Below are 15,817 nucleotides of genomic sequence, written 5' to 3' on the forward strand. Positions count from 1 at the left end.
GCGCCGAAGGATGAACCTGAAAAATATATAATAATTAGTACCATTTCTTATTTATATTAAATACATTAACGTTTGTTGAATAATCAAACTTGTGTATCAACAGGTGCCTGAGTAGGCTCCTGAGATGGGTCTGGTGCTGAATATGAGGTAGTCTCCTGGACGAGATGCTATTCGAAGTCCAAATAAAGTTTATAAAAATTAAATAAATATTCACCTTATATTGAATAAAATTGATTTTAAGTAAAAAACTTACCTGTGGCTCGATAGTCTCATGAGAAGACACCTCTAGCTCGACAGACTCATGAGTAGGCTCCTGAATGGGTGGCTCTTCTGGACCCACTGGCGCTGAATCCTAAAATATGAAAAAAATGAAAAAATAAGTAACATATATATTTAAAATAAGTACTTTAAATAATCAAATATGTATTTTAAATATTGACCTTATATTGAACAAAATTAACTTTAGTAAAAAGCTTACTTGTGGCTCGATAGTCATATGGGAAGACACCGCTGGCTCGGCAGGCCCATGAGAAAACGCCTGAGTGGGTTGCTCTGGTGGACCCGCTGGCGCCGAATCCTAAAATATAAAATATTACTAAATAATGAGTAACACGCATATATATATATATATATATATATATATATATATATATATATATATATAAGTAATTTAAATGAACAAACAAGTATTTTAAATATTAACCGGGATTAAAAACTCATCGAAGTCAAAAATCTTGGGTCCCTCTAAATTCCTCACAGGCCGCTCATCAGCTAATGAAGCGCGTAACGCCGCCCAATCGACATTATCACGCTCCTCCATGTATGCATTCTGGCTCAACTGTGATGAAGACCCAGGTATCTCAGCAAGTAGGACCGCCGGCGTAAACGTAGGTGACTGTCCAGGTGAGCTGCCACTGGCCTGGAACGAATGCGGATGGACTAGAATGAAAACGTCCTCTGGAATGAGAGCGGCCTCATTTGCCTCATCTACCAGATGGTGTCCTCCACCACCAGGTCCTCTAGCAGCAGCACCGCGTCCTCTATGCGCACGGCGTCCTCTGGCAGCACGACCTCCTCCTCTGGCAGCACCGGGTCCTCCTCCTGGCGCTGACTGATACTCAGCCTCTGGAACAGGCTCCTCTATGCGCCTAAACTCTTCTGCCTGCCGGATACCATCCTCGGATATCCGTACCATCTCCGCCGCAAGCCCAGGGTAAGGCATATGCTCTAACCCCAACATGCATAATCGTTGTACGGCAACCAGCTGCATTTGTGTTCAACAGTAAAAAAAAAGTTATTTTTTAAAACGTAACAATTAATACGATTAAATAAATCTAAATACGATAAACTTACTAATGCCTCGTACTGCCCCGCGAGTGCTAAGTATCCTACATCCCTTGCGGGACGCAAATCTGGGTTGCCGATCAATCGGCGTGTGATCTGATGATACCAGCGCATATAATCCTGAATGGGAGTCAAATGGCCGACCACCGCTAAAGTGCCTAACCTATTCTCCTAACGGTGGAGCTGGACAGCCATGAAAGCCAGAAACTCATTATCAACGGCGGCCCGATCGTCCCGCTGGTAGTGTCGGAGCTCATGACGAATGTCAGGGGGTATACTTTGTGTATGCTCAAACTGTCGTAAGATGCGCTCGGGCATGTGGTCCTTAACGATGTCCAAGTGTATCAATGGACACCGCGTCCTCCAAACCCCTTGACCTGCCCTTCAAAAGGCTGACAACCCATCTAATATAGCAGCGTACGACGTCCATATAAATAGCTGCATAACATATAAATACAAATCAATACGAGGCAAGTAGAAACGACGTTTAATTAAATTAATAATGTAAAGTTAAATAGTTTTACTGCATCGTCCGTCATGTGATCAAGCTAGTCTCGGAATGGAAGAATACCGTGGTGCATATTCACATCCTAGTCAAAACCCGCAGTCCACCTCCTCGCATAAGGCATGTCAATATCGAGGTGATGCCTAGGTACGGGCTGAAAAGGCAGCATCCTCTCCCACGCCCATAACTGTAAGCGATATTAGAAAATACGATTTTTTAGTCATCGTCTCAAGAGGTTTGTTTACATTAAAGGAACGCACACTTAAAATATTACCTGGAGAAGAGCAAAAAATCCACACACATCGCTGACAGCAGCAATAGACGCTCGGCATAGGCATCTGTAAAGGTACGCCAAAATAGCAACACCCCAGCTGTAGTCTCCCAAGCGGTCCAGATGTTCCAAGAAGACCAAATATCGTAAACTGACAAAGGCACCCGATGAGTTCGGGAACAAGATGCCCCCGAATATAATAAGCAGGTACAAACGGGCATGACGATCAACAACGTCCTGCTGGGTACCGTCCTCAACAGGATCCAAATCCTCCAAATAAGTGCAGAGTGCACTAATCTGAACTCGACTCTGTCCCGACATCTGGTCCTCGGCACCAGGCACGAAGGGGTGAGCCTAGTCAACTCCATCACCCATGTGCTACCAGGAGGAGGCTCATACCAAGTGTATAATGTCTCTCTATCTACCCACAATCCAAAGAGGACCTCCACATCATGAAGTGTAATTGTGGCCTCATCGATGCGAAGATGGAAGGTATGTGTCTCCGGCCTCCACCGCTCAACCATGACCGTAATGAGCGCCCTATCATGCTGTACCCGACCAATGGACACGCAACGATAGATGTCGGCTTGAAACAATATCTCTAAGACGGGGGGGGGGGGGGTGTGGGGGGCGCTCGCGTAAAAGAGTCCACGCTCTCTGCAGCCTACGGGGACGGAGCCTAGTCGATATCCCTATAGTACCAGCCCATAATAACTCTGACCTATGATTGCCTTGCAAAGACAATACTGATCTATCATCGGGCCTCGGGTGAACAACGGGCCCCGGGTGATCATCGGGCCCCAGGTGATCATCGGGCCCGGGGGAACATTCAGATCCATGAAAGAGTTCGGTCTGTACATACTAAATTAGTCATTATTCTTGAAATTAAAGAGAAATTATATTAACTAATTAATAATTTGTAGGGAATTTGTGAATTGTGTTGTATTATATCTTGTGAATAATTAACATGGGATAAACAATTTCACAAATAAATAAAGTAACAATGGCATAATTAACATAATAGGAGATTACTATATTTTGGGGGTATGTAGTCGCCATGTACGTGAGTTGCACGAATATTTCTTGTCGATTTTTATAAGATTATTTATATTCTATTGATAAGCAACTTGAAAAAAATAATATCTACTTATTATCTTGAACACAATATTTATTTTGAATGTATAAAAATCAAATATTTACTTCCTCGCACGATTCTGAATATTTGATTTGGTAATTTTGTTATCAATCTTTATTAGATAGTCTTTTTCAAAAATTATTTTCACTCTCCAACCAAATATTGGAAGAAAATAATTATTTTCAACATAACTTTCGTCATATTAAATGTGCAGTAAATTTAATATGTGATAGTAAGGACACAGGGTTTTGAATTATGTAATGGCAAAGACTTTTAAGTTAATTAGTTTGGGAATCTAAATTCAGCAGTAATATTTGTTTAGAACTCTATTTTGAATATGTGATATATTTTTAGTTGACCAAATAGCCAACACAAATATGATAAAATTAGACTAATAGCCTGTTTGGCCAAGTTTATTTTATTTTAAAAAAAGTGAGGTGTTTGGCCAAGCTTTTGGGAGAAAATAAGTGCTTTTGGGGAGTAGCAGAAACAGTTTTTTAGAAGCTAAAAAAAATGGCTTTTGCCCAAAAGCACTTTTTTGAAAAGTACTTTTGAGAAAAATACACATAGAAACACTTTTTAAAAGTTTGGCCAAACACTAATTGATACTCAAAAGTACTTTTTAAATTAATTAGCCAAATACAAACTGCTTTTAGCCAAAAGTACTTTTTTAAAATAAGTACTTTTGAAAAAATACTTTTTAAAATAAGCTGTTTTTAGAAGCTTGGCCAAACAGGCTATAAAAGAGTATATTCGTTGACCACATATTTTCCTACAAACTTTGCATTTTATCGTTACGTATGTATTTATGAAATTCATAATAATTTTTATTTCCATGAACATAAATATTAAAAGAAGAACTTTAACTATTCCTTTTTAGATAATTTTTTTTATTTAACATATATATTCATGCTTTTAAAATAATATAGATTTAACAATTCTTAATCAATTAACAAAATAATAATTCATTAACAATTAACAAAATATCAATTCATAATCAATGTTTAACAACTAATTAATTAATAATTGCATTTTTTTTACAAATAATAGTACATTACTATATTAAACAATTCATAAACAATTAACAAATCAACAAATTATAAACATATAACAAATTAACAATTCATAAACATTTAACATATTAATAATTCATAAACATTTAAAAAATAATGAATTAAACAAAAAAAAAAAATTCGGAACAGTGGCAAAAGCCACTGCCCCGACCGATCAAACCAAAAAAAAATGAAATTTGATTTTTTTTTTTGAAAATTAACAACGAATAAATGTTAAACATACTTAGAATATAATGTATATAACAAAATAATAACAAAAGTTCATAGTAGAAAACCTTAATCGAAGATTTTTGTAGGATTGTGTTAATCGAGTTGTACGCCGCTTTTTTTTCAAAATTCGAGCTTAGAATCTTGCTCCTTGACTTGAATATATCGAGAATCTAAACTTTCCCGAAGAAAATTAATAGAAAACGACGTATTTTGATGTGGGGACCACCTTGAAATCGCCTCCAATGGCGTTTTTGTTTTGTTTGTTTTTTTTTTTTTTTTGCCACTGGAGGGACCAGTGGTGAAACCCGATGGGTTTTTATGTTGGGTGATATAGCGCAGTATTTTACTACGCTAAAGATACTTTTGTACCAAATTTTTTTTAGGGATATTTTGATTCACTTTGATTTTTATTGGGTCATTTTGGTTCAGTCTCTTTATTTGACCATGGATACCTACATCTTTCTTGTCAGTTGTCCTGTATGATGAAATTTGTTTATTTATAGTATAATAATATGATATAAAGTGACTTTAAGAAAAGAAAGGAAAAAAGGAAATCTAATAGTAGCGGTGAGTGAGAGTTTGAAAAGGCAACATTGTTCGGTGCAATGTATCTTTCAAAGCAATATTACAATGACAAATGTGCAATGGGCATGCCAGAAAATTGCTTTCTCATATCTATTTTACACTACACTTCTTTATTTGTAATCTGTTGAGAAAATAACAAAACTGGTCCATTATTATCTGTGTTATTACGCTCAAAATAGTCTTTTAATTATCATCTAACCAATTTTGATTTTTTAAGTTTGTCAAAGATGAGCATCTTTTCAAAAAAACAAAAAAAGAGCATCTGTGATCTCATTAAATGTTTATCAAACTTTAATTATTAAACTTTACGGAATTTGTGAAAATAGAAAATATTTAATGAAAATTAGGATTTGGATGTACAGTTATCGCATTTTATGTTATTTTTGGTTTATATCAAGAGTTATGCAACTTTTGTTCTTTTTGGTCTACTTTTTTTTTTTTTTTTGGTGTGTGTGTCTTGTATAATTATTTATGTTGCGATTTTTGGGGTTTTGGCAAAATATTGTAGTGTTTCTGGTTAATTTTTTTTCCTGACAATTTCGGTTAATTTTAACAATCAAAATTTGATAAATATATGTTATAGACTAAAAGTGCTCACTTTGTCATTTTCTCTAATATATTCAAATAAGAAGGATAACTTTATTAAAAATAGCATAATTTATAATTTTCATGTTACTCTTAAGGTATGAGTTTATAGTCATAATAATTATCATGACAATTGACAAATTTAAAATTACAAGTTTCAAAAGATTTTCCTTTTTTAAATTATGTGTTCAACAAACACTACCTTCACATCAAATGAAATGAAAGGAGTGATACAATTACATTTTCTTTGACCTTACCTTATCAAAAGGTTTTAATTTAGGACCTAAAGCGATCTTCTGATAGATTTGAGGGAAGATATGCCAAAAATGGAAATGATGCATAAATTTCAACAATGTCAAATGCTCAAAATTCAAGAAATGTGGAATTATACATACATTCATACTGGTTAAAATATACACAAGAGAGTACAAAAGGGGACTACATTCTGCAACATACAAGTTATTCCCTCTGTCTCAATTTATGTGACACTTTTCGTTTTCCGAGATTCAAACTGTATGAACTTTGACCCAATATTTTAAGATGTATTTTTTCACCAAATTTGTATGAGAAAAGTTGCAAATTATAGTACTTTTCATGTAGTTTTCAAATATATAAATTTAATCTTAAAAAGTTAATCTAATCCAATTTGGCTTCAATGTTTAGTCAAATTGACTCTCGAAAAGCGAAAAGTGCCACATAAATTGGGACGGAGGGAGTATGACACAAAAATGCAGGCTTTACACGAGTAATAGATCACCGGGGGCTGTGAATATGTACATCATCCGACTATCCAAGCTCTGTTGTCCGGAGAATTCTCCGCTAGTGATGAAGTCATTAGTTATATTGATCGCGTAAAGGTCCGATGTTTGTTCTGTTATTAATCCAAGAGTTTCCTCATCTTGATTTTCCTGAGTTTGAGACCACAGATGTTTGGTGAACTTCCTTAATCCTTCTAGCTCTATCGCCACTTCTTTCATTGTAGGCCTTTCTTCACTTGTTAACCTAAGGCAGTGGCAAAGTTAGAAATTTCGTAAGGGTATTCAAAGTTTAATATGTATGTATGAAAAGTAATCCTTGACCTATATACACAGAATAATTTTCTATATACACAAAATAGGTTTTCGATGAAGGGTATTCAGTTACGCCACTGACCTGAGGCATCTCGTTGCGAGCTCAACAACACCTTGGCATTGCTCGAAGCTTCCTTCTCGTAGCACTTGAGTTTCGAGTACTTGAAATAATCGGTTTTCCTTAATAGACCTGACAAAAAATGCAGCTAGGCTTCTCTCGTGTTCGGATGCTGCAGTATCAAGGGGCATTCGCCCTGTTAAGAGCTCTGCAAGAACTACTCCAAAGCTATAAACATCGCTCTTTTCTGTCAATTGGCTTGTATGGAAGTATTCTGGATCCAAGTAACCTAAAGTTCCTTGAACCAATGTAGTCACTTGAGTTTGATCCAGTGACACTAATCTAGAAGCCCCAAAATCTGATATTTTCGCTGTGTAATTCTCATCGAGTAGTATATTCATAGACTTCACGTCTCGATGAATTACAGGGGTAGAAGCTGCAGAATGAAGATACGCGAGAGCACCAGCAGCTTCGGATGCTATCCTCAATCGATTTTCCTAAGAAAACCAACATGTTTCTCCACCTTCGTGAATATGGTAATAGAGGGTACCTTTAGAGATGAATTCGTAGACTAGTAGAGGGACTTCGGTTTCCAAACAACACCCCAAGAGTTTCACCACATTTCGATGATTGACTTGCGAGAGAATGATCACTTCATTGATGAACAATTCTATTTGGCTCTCGTCGATTATTCTCGACTTTTTAATTGCAACCACACGTTTGTCCGGAAGAATGCCTTTGTAAACCGTACCATAACCACCTCGCCCTAGGATACGATCCTCAGTATAGTTGTCGGTGGCTTTCTCGAGTTCTGCTGCTGTAAAGATTTTAGCTGCATACTCCATGCCACCCTCATTTGATCTGAGTTTCTGTGTCAGCATCACACCGCCATTTTTCTGAAAGAACTTTTCCCTGAGTCTTATGAGCTGTCTTCTTTTGATGCCCAAGTATATCCAAGTTGCACTGATGACCAAAGCCAGAAAGCCAAAGCACAAACCTGCATGAATATTTTCCAAATATATTCCATTCTCTATCAAAACATTCTATATAAGTCACTTAATTCAACTATGCCAAATAATTGATCGGTACAATCAAGTCATTAATAAGACCTGAAACTGATAAATAGTGTAAATATGTAGTAAAAGAATATTTTGTAAATCTTCTATTTTAGGTTAGTATAGTTTGTATCCTAATAGGACATTGTAACTATGGTATATTTACCAACTCAATCAATGAGAATAATCACAGAATTAATCTCTTTCATGGTATCAGATACTAGGGTTTCTTTTCCTTCTCTTCCGCTGCCCTAATTCTCCGACGTCCTCTACCCACTTTTCTGACGTCTTCTTCTTCTTCTTCTTCTTCTTCTTCTTCTTCTTCTTCTTCTTCTTCTTCTTCTTCTTCTTCTTCTTCTTCTTCTTCTTCTTCTTCTTCTTCTTCTTCTTCGATTTCTGTCCATTTTTCTTGCCTTCCATCAATGGCAAACACCAAGTTCCATCCTGCTTTGGCTGTCTCCAACATCAAGAATCACATCCCAATCATTCTTGAGATGGAAACGGATCATTATTCGGCTTGGGCCGAATTATTCAAACTTCATGCCCGGTCTCACCGTGTCCTTTCCCACATTCTGCCAACCGGAAAGGAGAAGGCTTCTACCACCGACGACGAAAAGGAGTTGTGGTCCACTTTGGATGCCACGGTACTTCAATGGGTATATGCAACCATCTCCACGGACTTATTGCATACAATCATCGAAGAAGACCTATCGGCAAAGGAGGCCTGGGATCGCCTCCGTAATTTTTTTCAAGACAACAAAAACTCCCGTGCCGTTGCTTTGGAACATGATTTCTCTCATGTCAAGATGCGGGATTTTCCAAACGCTTCGGCGTATTGCCAACGTCTCAAGACCTTGACCGATCAACTTAAGAGTGTGGGGTCTCCGGTGACCGACAACCGCCTCGTTCTCCAACTGGTGGCTGGACTCCCAGAGGCATACAAGAATTTGGGTACCTACATCCGCCAAAGTAAGCCTCTTCCACCATTCTCCGAAGCTCGGTCAAGTTTGTGCCTTGAGGAAAAGGCGTTGGCTGAAATGCACGATGACTCGCCCGCGGCTATGGTGGCTAATTCCAAACGTGATTTTGATGACTCTTCTCATCTGGAAAATTCTGGTCATTCTCACCATCATCGGGGCAAAAATAACAACAAAAACCGCGTCTCTAGAGGCGGGAATAATAACGGCGGTGGCCGTGGTTCGGGCGGCGGCAGTGGCAGCCGACGCCTTGGAGGACGCCCCTCAGGTGACCAGCAGCAGTGGCAACAACCCTCCTCACCGTGGCAGTGGGGTTGGATGCCTCAGTGGGCTCCCCCTTACCCGTATCCTACCACGCAGTGGGCTCGGCCACAGCAGCAGTGGCAGCCGCCATCTTCTTCGTCTGGCCCGAGGTCGCTGGCCCAGCCTGGCATTTTGGGCTCGCGACCACAGCAGCAGGCATATGCAGCCGCGGGCCCCCCGACGCAATGGACTCCGACGGATATTGAATCGGCTATGCACACGATGACGTTGAACCAACCCGATTCGAATTGGTATATGGATACCGGCGCCACGTCCCATATGACATCCACAAAAGGTACTCTCTCGTCTTATTTTAATTTGAGCAATCGTAATACTGGCATTGTTGTTGGTAATGGTAATTCAATTCCAATTCGAGGTTGTGGTCATGCTAAATTGCCTCCCCCGAACCCTCCTTTATTGTTAAACAATGTCCTTCATGCGCCAAAACTCATAAAGAATTTGATATCGGTTCGTAAATTTACTACTGATAACTATGTGAGTGTTGAATTTGATCCTTATGGGTTTTCTGTGAAGGATTTCCGGACGGGGATGGCTCTCATGAGATGTAATAGTAGGGGTGCTCTCTATCCATTGTCCACCTTCAAATTTCCACCAATTCACCGTCGACTTTTGCTGCCTTGTCTTCTACCCGTTGGCATGATCGTTTGGGCCACCCGGGAGCTTCTATTTTGAATTTTCTTAGGCGTAATAAAAGCATTGAATGTAATAGTTCTAGTTCATCTAGTATTTGTCATTCTTGCGTTCTTGGTAAACATGTTAAGTTGCCAATTGCTAGTTCTATTTCCGAAACTTTGTTTCCATTTGACATTATTCATAGTGATTTGTGGACTTCTCCAATTTTGAGTTATATGGGCCATCGTTATTATGTTCTGTTTTTGGATGATTTTACCAACTATTTGTGGACTTTCCCTTTGGCTAGAAAATCTGATGTTTACTCAAAATTCATGGATTTTAAGACCCATATTCTTACTCAATTTGAACGTCCTATCAAGAATGTCCAATGTGATAATGGGAGGGAATATACTAATAGTCAATTCGGAAAATTTTGTGCATCCAATGGGATGTCTTTCCGTCTTTCGTGTCCTCATACATCCTCTCAAAATGGGAAAGCAGAAAGAAAAATTCGTTCACTAAATAATGTCATCCGGACTCTTCTTGCTCATGCCTCCATTCCTCCGTCTTTTTGGCATCATGCATTGCAAATGGCGACGTATCTCATTAATATTTTACCAAGTAAGCTATTGGGTCACAAATCACCTTTAGAGGTCCTTTACCAACGGAAACCATCTTATTCTCATCTCCGAGTCTTTGGGTGTTTATGTTATCCCTTTTTTCCGTCTACTACTATTCACAAGTTGCACCCTCGGTCAACTCCATGTGTCTTTTTGGGATATCCATCAAACCATCGTGGCTACAAAGTTTTGATTTATCCTCAAATAAAATCATTATTTGTCGTCACGTTTTATTTGATGAGACTCAATTTCCGTTTTCCAAAATCCATACTCCGGCTCCCACCTCTTATGACTTCCTTGATGATGGCCTCTCTCCTTACTTGATCCATCATATAGCCGCCAGCCCTCCACCGCTGCCCTGTCCCCCTCCGTCGCTGCCCGTGACTCAGGACCACGCCGACCCCTCCCCACCTGGGCAGCAGCCTCCATCGTCCTCTACGCAGGACCAGTCCGCCCTCTCCCCCACCAGCTTCCCACCACCCCGCAAAACTCGACCATTTCTCCACCTGTCCAGCCCAATACCCACACACGCATGGTCACTCGTAGTCAGCGCGGGATTTTCAAACCCAAGCACCCATTTAATCTACATGCGGCGGTTACCAAGTCCACCATACGTCATAAACCGTTGGATGCGCTACGTGACCCGAATTGGAAATTGGCCATGGATGATGAATATGATGCTCTTATTAAAAATAAGACGTGGGATTTGGTACCCCGTCCACCTAATGTGAATGTTATTCGGTCTATGTGGATTTTTACTCATAAAGAAAAGTCTAATGGTGATTTTGAGAGGCATAAAGCCCGTCTTGTAGGTGATGGCAAAACACAGCAGGTTGGCATTGATTGTGGTGAGACTTTCAGTCCGGTCGTGAAGCCAGCAACGATCCGCACTGTCTTAAGTCTAGCTCTATCTAAACATTGGCCCATTCATCAGTTGGATGTCAAAAATGCATTTCTTCATGGCGAGCTCAAGGAGACGGTTTATATGCATCAGCCTATGGGTTTTAGAGACCCATCTCGTCCCGATTATGTGTGTTTGTTGCGCAAGTCCTTATATGGGCTTAAACAGGCACCGAGAGCTTGGTATAAAAGATTTGCTGACTTTGTTTCTTCCATTGGTTTTGCTAATAGCAGGTCTGACCACTCCTTGTTCATCTATCGCAAAGGGCACCAGTTGGCTTACATTTTACTATATGTGGATGATATTATTGTTACTGTTTCTTCAGATGCTCTCCGCTGTTCTATTATGGGCCTTCTTGGCTCAGAATTTGCTATGAAGGACTTAGGTCCTTTGAACTATTTTCTTGGCATTGCGGTGACCCGTCACAAGGGTGGTATGTTTCTATCACAACGAAGTTATGCTACGGACATTATTGAACGTGCAGGAATGTCCTCGTGTAAGCCTTCTTCCACTCCGGTTGACACTAAACCGAAGGTCAGTGCCTCTTCTGGCGATCTGTGTGACGATCCCACTCATTTCCGGAGCCTTGCAGGTGCTCTTCAGTATCTTACCTTCACCAGACCGGATATTTCTTATGCCGTACAACAGATTTGTCTTCATATGCATGCTCCACGAGATACACATATGCTTGTTCTTAAGCGGATTATTCGGTATATTCAGGGTACTCTTGATCATGGTTTGCATCTCTACTCATCTTCAGTTACTGATTTGGTTTCATACACTGATGCTGATTGGGGGGGATGTCCAGACACCAGACGCTCGACGTCGGGTTATTGCGTGTTTTTGGGAGATAATTTGATATCCTGGTCATCTAAGCGCCAACCTACTCTTTCCCGCTCTAGTGCGGAAGCAGAATATAGGGGGGTTGCTAATGTTGTCTCTGAATCATGCTGGATACGTAACCTCCTCTTGGAACTACATTGTCCGATCCCTAAGGCTACTTTAGTTTATTGTGATAATGTCAGTGCCATTTACCTATCAGGAAATCCAGTACAACATCAGCACACCAAGCACATTGAGATGGATATACATTTTGTTCGTGAAAAGGTGGCGCGCGGCCACGGCCGTGTCCTTCATGTTCCGTCCCGATATCAGCTCGCCGATATTTTCACTAAAGGACTGCCACAGGTCTTATTTGAAGATTTTCGGGACAGTCTCAGCGTTCGTAAACCTCCCGTTTCGACTGCGGGGGTGTGATAAATAGTGTAAATATGTAGTAAAAGAATATTTTGTAAATCTTCTATTTTAGGTTAGTATAGTTTGTATCCTAATAGGACATTGTAACTATGGTATATTTACCAACTCAATCAATGAGAATAATCACGGAATTAATCTCTTTCAGAAACCAATAGAATTTTTCACTCACACACTCACACATACATACATGGACAATAAATTACAGCGGCCACTGCGTGACCATCGATAAAGAGTGGAATTACTAACCGAAAATAAGGCAATTAACGTTGCTTACAACTAGTTCAAATTCACAGATAGTGCAAATATTCTTTAAACAGACAGCACGTATATATAAACTAAATCGACAGCATCCCATTATTTGGAAAGTAGAAACTTATGTATATGGAATTTCAAATTCCTAAATCTTTTATGAATCAACTTACATGGTATTTTTATGCTAACTTCATTATATTAGAAAATGCAACTTAACAACAGTGTTTGACTGGATACAAATTAGACCTACCGAGTGAGAGTTGAAGGATGGGTGACTTAGAGTTCTGAGGGATGCAACCACGGCCATTTCTCTTGCCATCACCAATCTGACCATGTGGACAAGTGCAGCTGTAGCCTCCAGGGAAATTATTGCATATTCCATCACAAGGATTGTCCTTGCATTCATCTACATCTGGCAATTAATCAAATCAAATGACAATAAGAAAAAGAGAGAATGAAAACAAAGACAAAAATATTGCTGCTTGTTTGATTATTCTCATTTTGCCATCCTAATGCTTGAATCCAAGTGAATTCCTCCTTTGTTACCACACAAATTTACAAAAGTCAGTCATTGAGAAAAGCTCCTAATCTTCACTTGCTAGATTTTATCTAGTTCATTCCATGACAGGAAACTCAAAACTATACAAAGTCCGAAAAGTTAGGATAAAGAGTTAGTGTACCACTTCGAGTTATATCAAGTTCATTCTATGCAGAATGACCCATCAACCTATTGAGTCAAATAGTGTAACCGGACAGGTAAAAATACAACCCAAACCAACACATAGAGAAGCATGTTTAGAGAGTTGAGAATTATGTACATATGGAAGAACATAAGCTAATTTTAAGAAAAATACATTAGCTTTCACTTTTCTTTTCATCCAAAAACAAAATAAAAGAAGAGGGGAGGTCGTTAAATATCGGATGGGTTGGGTTATGACCAATTATTTGACCCTTCTTAACCCAATTTGTTTTGACAAAACAAAATTTGGGAACCCGTTTATGTATTTGAACCTTCCATGTTTAATGGCCATTTGCCGGGTGTACAAGTTACGGGTTGATTACACCAAGTAACTTTGGCTCAGACATGTGTTTATGCTAAGAAAATCTACTAAATTAGCCTAAATAATAGATTCCAAACCCGGTAATCAAATGGGCAATGGTAGAATTTTGAACTCAAACTCAAAAAGTTCAAATCCTAGATCCGACTCTAGCAACTACCTCTAAATTGGTAGGAATTGTACCTGAGAGACAGTTTCTACCTTGCTATGTAAGCTATATTCATTTTTTCTTAAAATATTTAACTTATAGCCAGTATTGGCAAGCTTCAGACAAAACAAACTCGATGCCCGCTCTTTCTGCTCCTTATACTTTTGATGTAATTTATGCTTTCTTTTAAGAGAAAAAAAAATATTAGATTGATGCCACAAGATGGAAGCATCCAAATCAGGTCACTAACAACTTCAGACATAAAGTTGGGACTACCAAACTTAACTTCAGACATTTTCGAGCTTAAACCTGCCCAACTTTAGACCCGTGTGTATGAAGTTTTTTGAAACTTCAGACACGTGAGTCTGAAGTTGATTTTGAAGCTTTCTTACAAAAAATTATGAACTTCGGTTAGGCCTTAACTAGCGGTCCTCAAATCAACTATATGTGCACTTCGGCCTCTAAATTGTTGTCTTACCTGTGCAACCTGGACTGACATAAGGGTTACCCTGGTATCCCTGATTGCACTTGCAGCGATAACCTCCAAGGCCTGTCTCAGAATCGACACAAACACTATTCTCTTGACAAGCATAATCAGCTGCTTTCTTGACCTCAGTGCAATTACCATTGCCAATAGCCCAATCAATCACCACAGGAACTTTCTCTATAACCTTGTTCCCAAAACTCGAATCGGACAAATCCGAGCTGTTGAAAATGAACTTCTCAGGCTCACCGAGAAACGCATAGCCACAAGGGTTAAAAGAGGACACATTTGTGTGGTTATTCAAACTCGCAAGTGAACCCACAAAACTCTTCAAACCCTTCGGGATTGAAGTCTGGCAACAACCGATACCCGAGCAATAGCCATCAATTATGTCCTCTCTTTTAGAACAAAGCGAAATGCATCCCACTGCTGAAGTTTCTCCCTTCATAGCCTAAAATGAGAACCAGGTCGTCGCAGCCAACTAGCATCAAGTTGTTGAGGTCGGAGAAGGAGAAAGGCGTCGAATTCAAGCTAAAGTTCATCTTGTATTCGTCAATCAACGCCCCTTTTTTATTGTAACACTTGCTCCCAACATTGTTCTTGATGAGTATGTGATCATCCAACAAATCAACGACTTCGAGATCTTTTCCAGAAAGAAAGGCCTTTGGAGGATTGAACGAAGCGTTACAGGTTATATCAAATGAAGGGTCAATCGAGCAGCCTGTTCCGTTACCAATACCAAAAGGAAATGGGACAGTTAAAGCCCCGCATTTGCTCTCACAGCCAGGTTTGGTAATGGTGGTAGCATTAGCAATGGATTTTGTTGTGGTTTGTAATGATGAAACTGAAAATAGGCTGCATATTAGTATTATCAAGTGGAGGAAAGCTACGTTAAGAAGCATTTTGGGCTTGAAAAAGAAGTATAGCTAAGTGAATCAATTAACCAAAGAATTTAGATACTAGCTAAGGTAAATGATTCAGTATTTAAGAGAGAAAAGTCTAGTTTTTGAGCTGACTTTTGTGAGAATTAGTACTAGTTTAGAATATGGAATAGGTCATCAATCTTTCTTTTTATCAAATATAACATTTGGAGTGTTTAGAAATGATCAATGGTTTTACCTAGTAGATGTTTGAACCGTTCAACTACTCGGTATTTTGACACTCATAGGATCATACTCCCTTGGTTCCATTTTATATGACATTTTTTCTTTTTATTTTATTTTTAAAAAATATAAAAAAACATGACAAATTTTATATTTGAAAATAATTTAACTTTAAATTTTTTAATTGGCT

At 39.0% G+C, this 15,817-nt stretch overlaps 1 pseudogene; it reads right to left on the minus strand.

The window, feature by feature from the left end:
- Positions 1–6,445: 6,445 nt before the first annotated feature.
- LOC132643789 (wall-associated receptor kinase 3-like) lies at positions 6,446–15,426 on the minus strand (annotated as a pseudogene).
- Between the last annotated feature and the right edge of the window lie 391 nt (positions 15,427–15,817).

This window comes from Lycium barbarum, chromosome 6, assembly GCF_019175385.1.
Source record: "Lycium barbarum isolate Lr01 chromosome 6, ASM1917538v2, whole genome shotgun sequence".
Classification (NCBI taxonomy): domain Eukaryota; kingdom Viridiplantae; phylum Streptophyta; class Magnoliopsida; order Solanales; family Solanaceae; genus Lycium; species Lycium barbarum.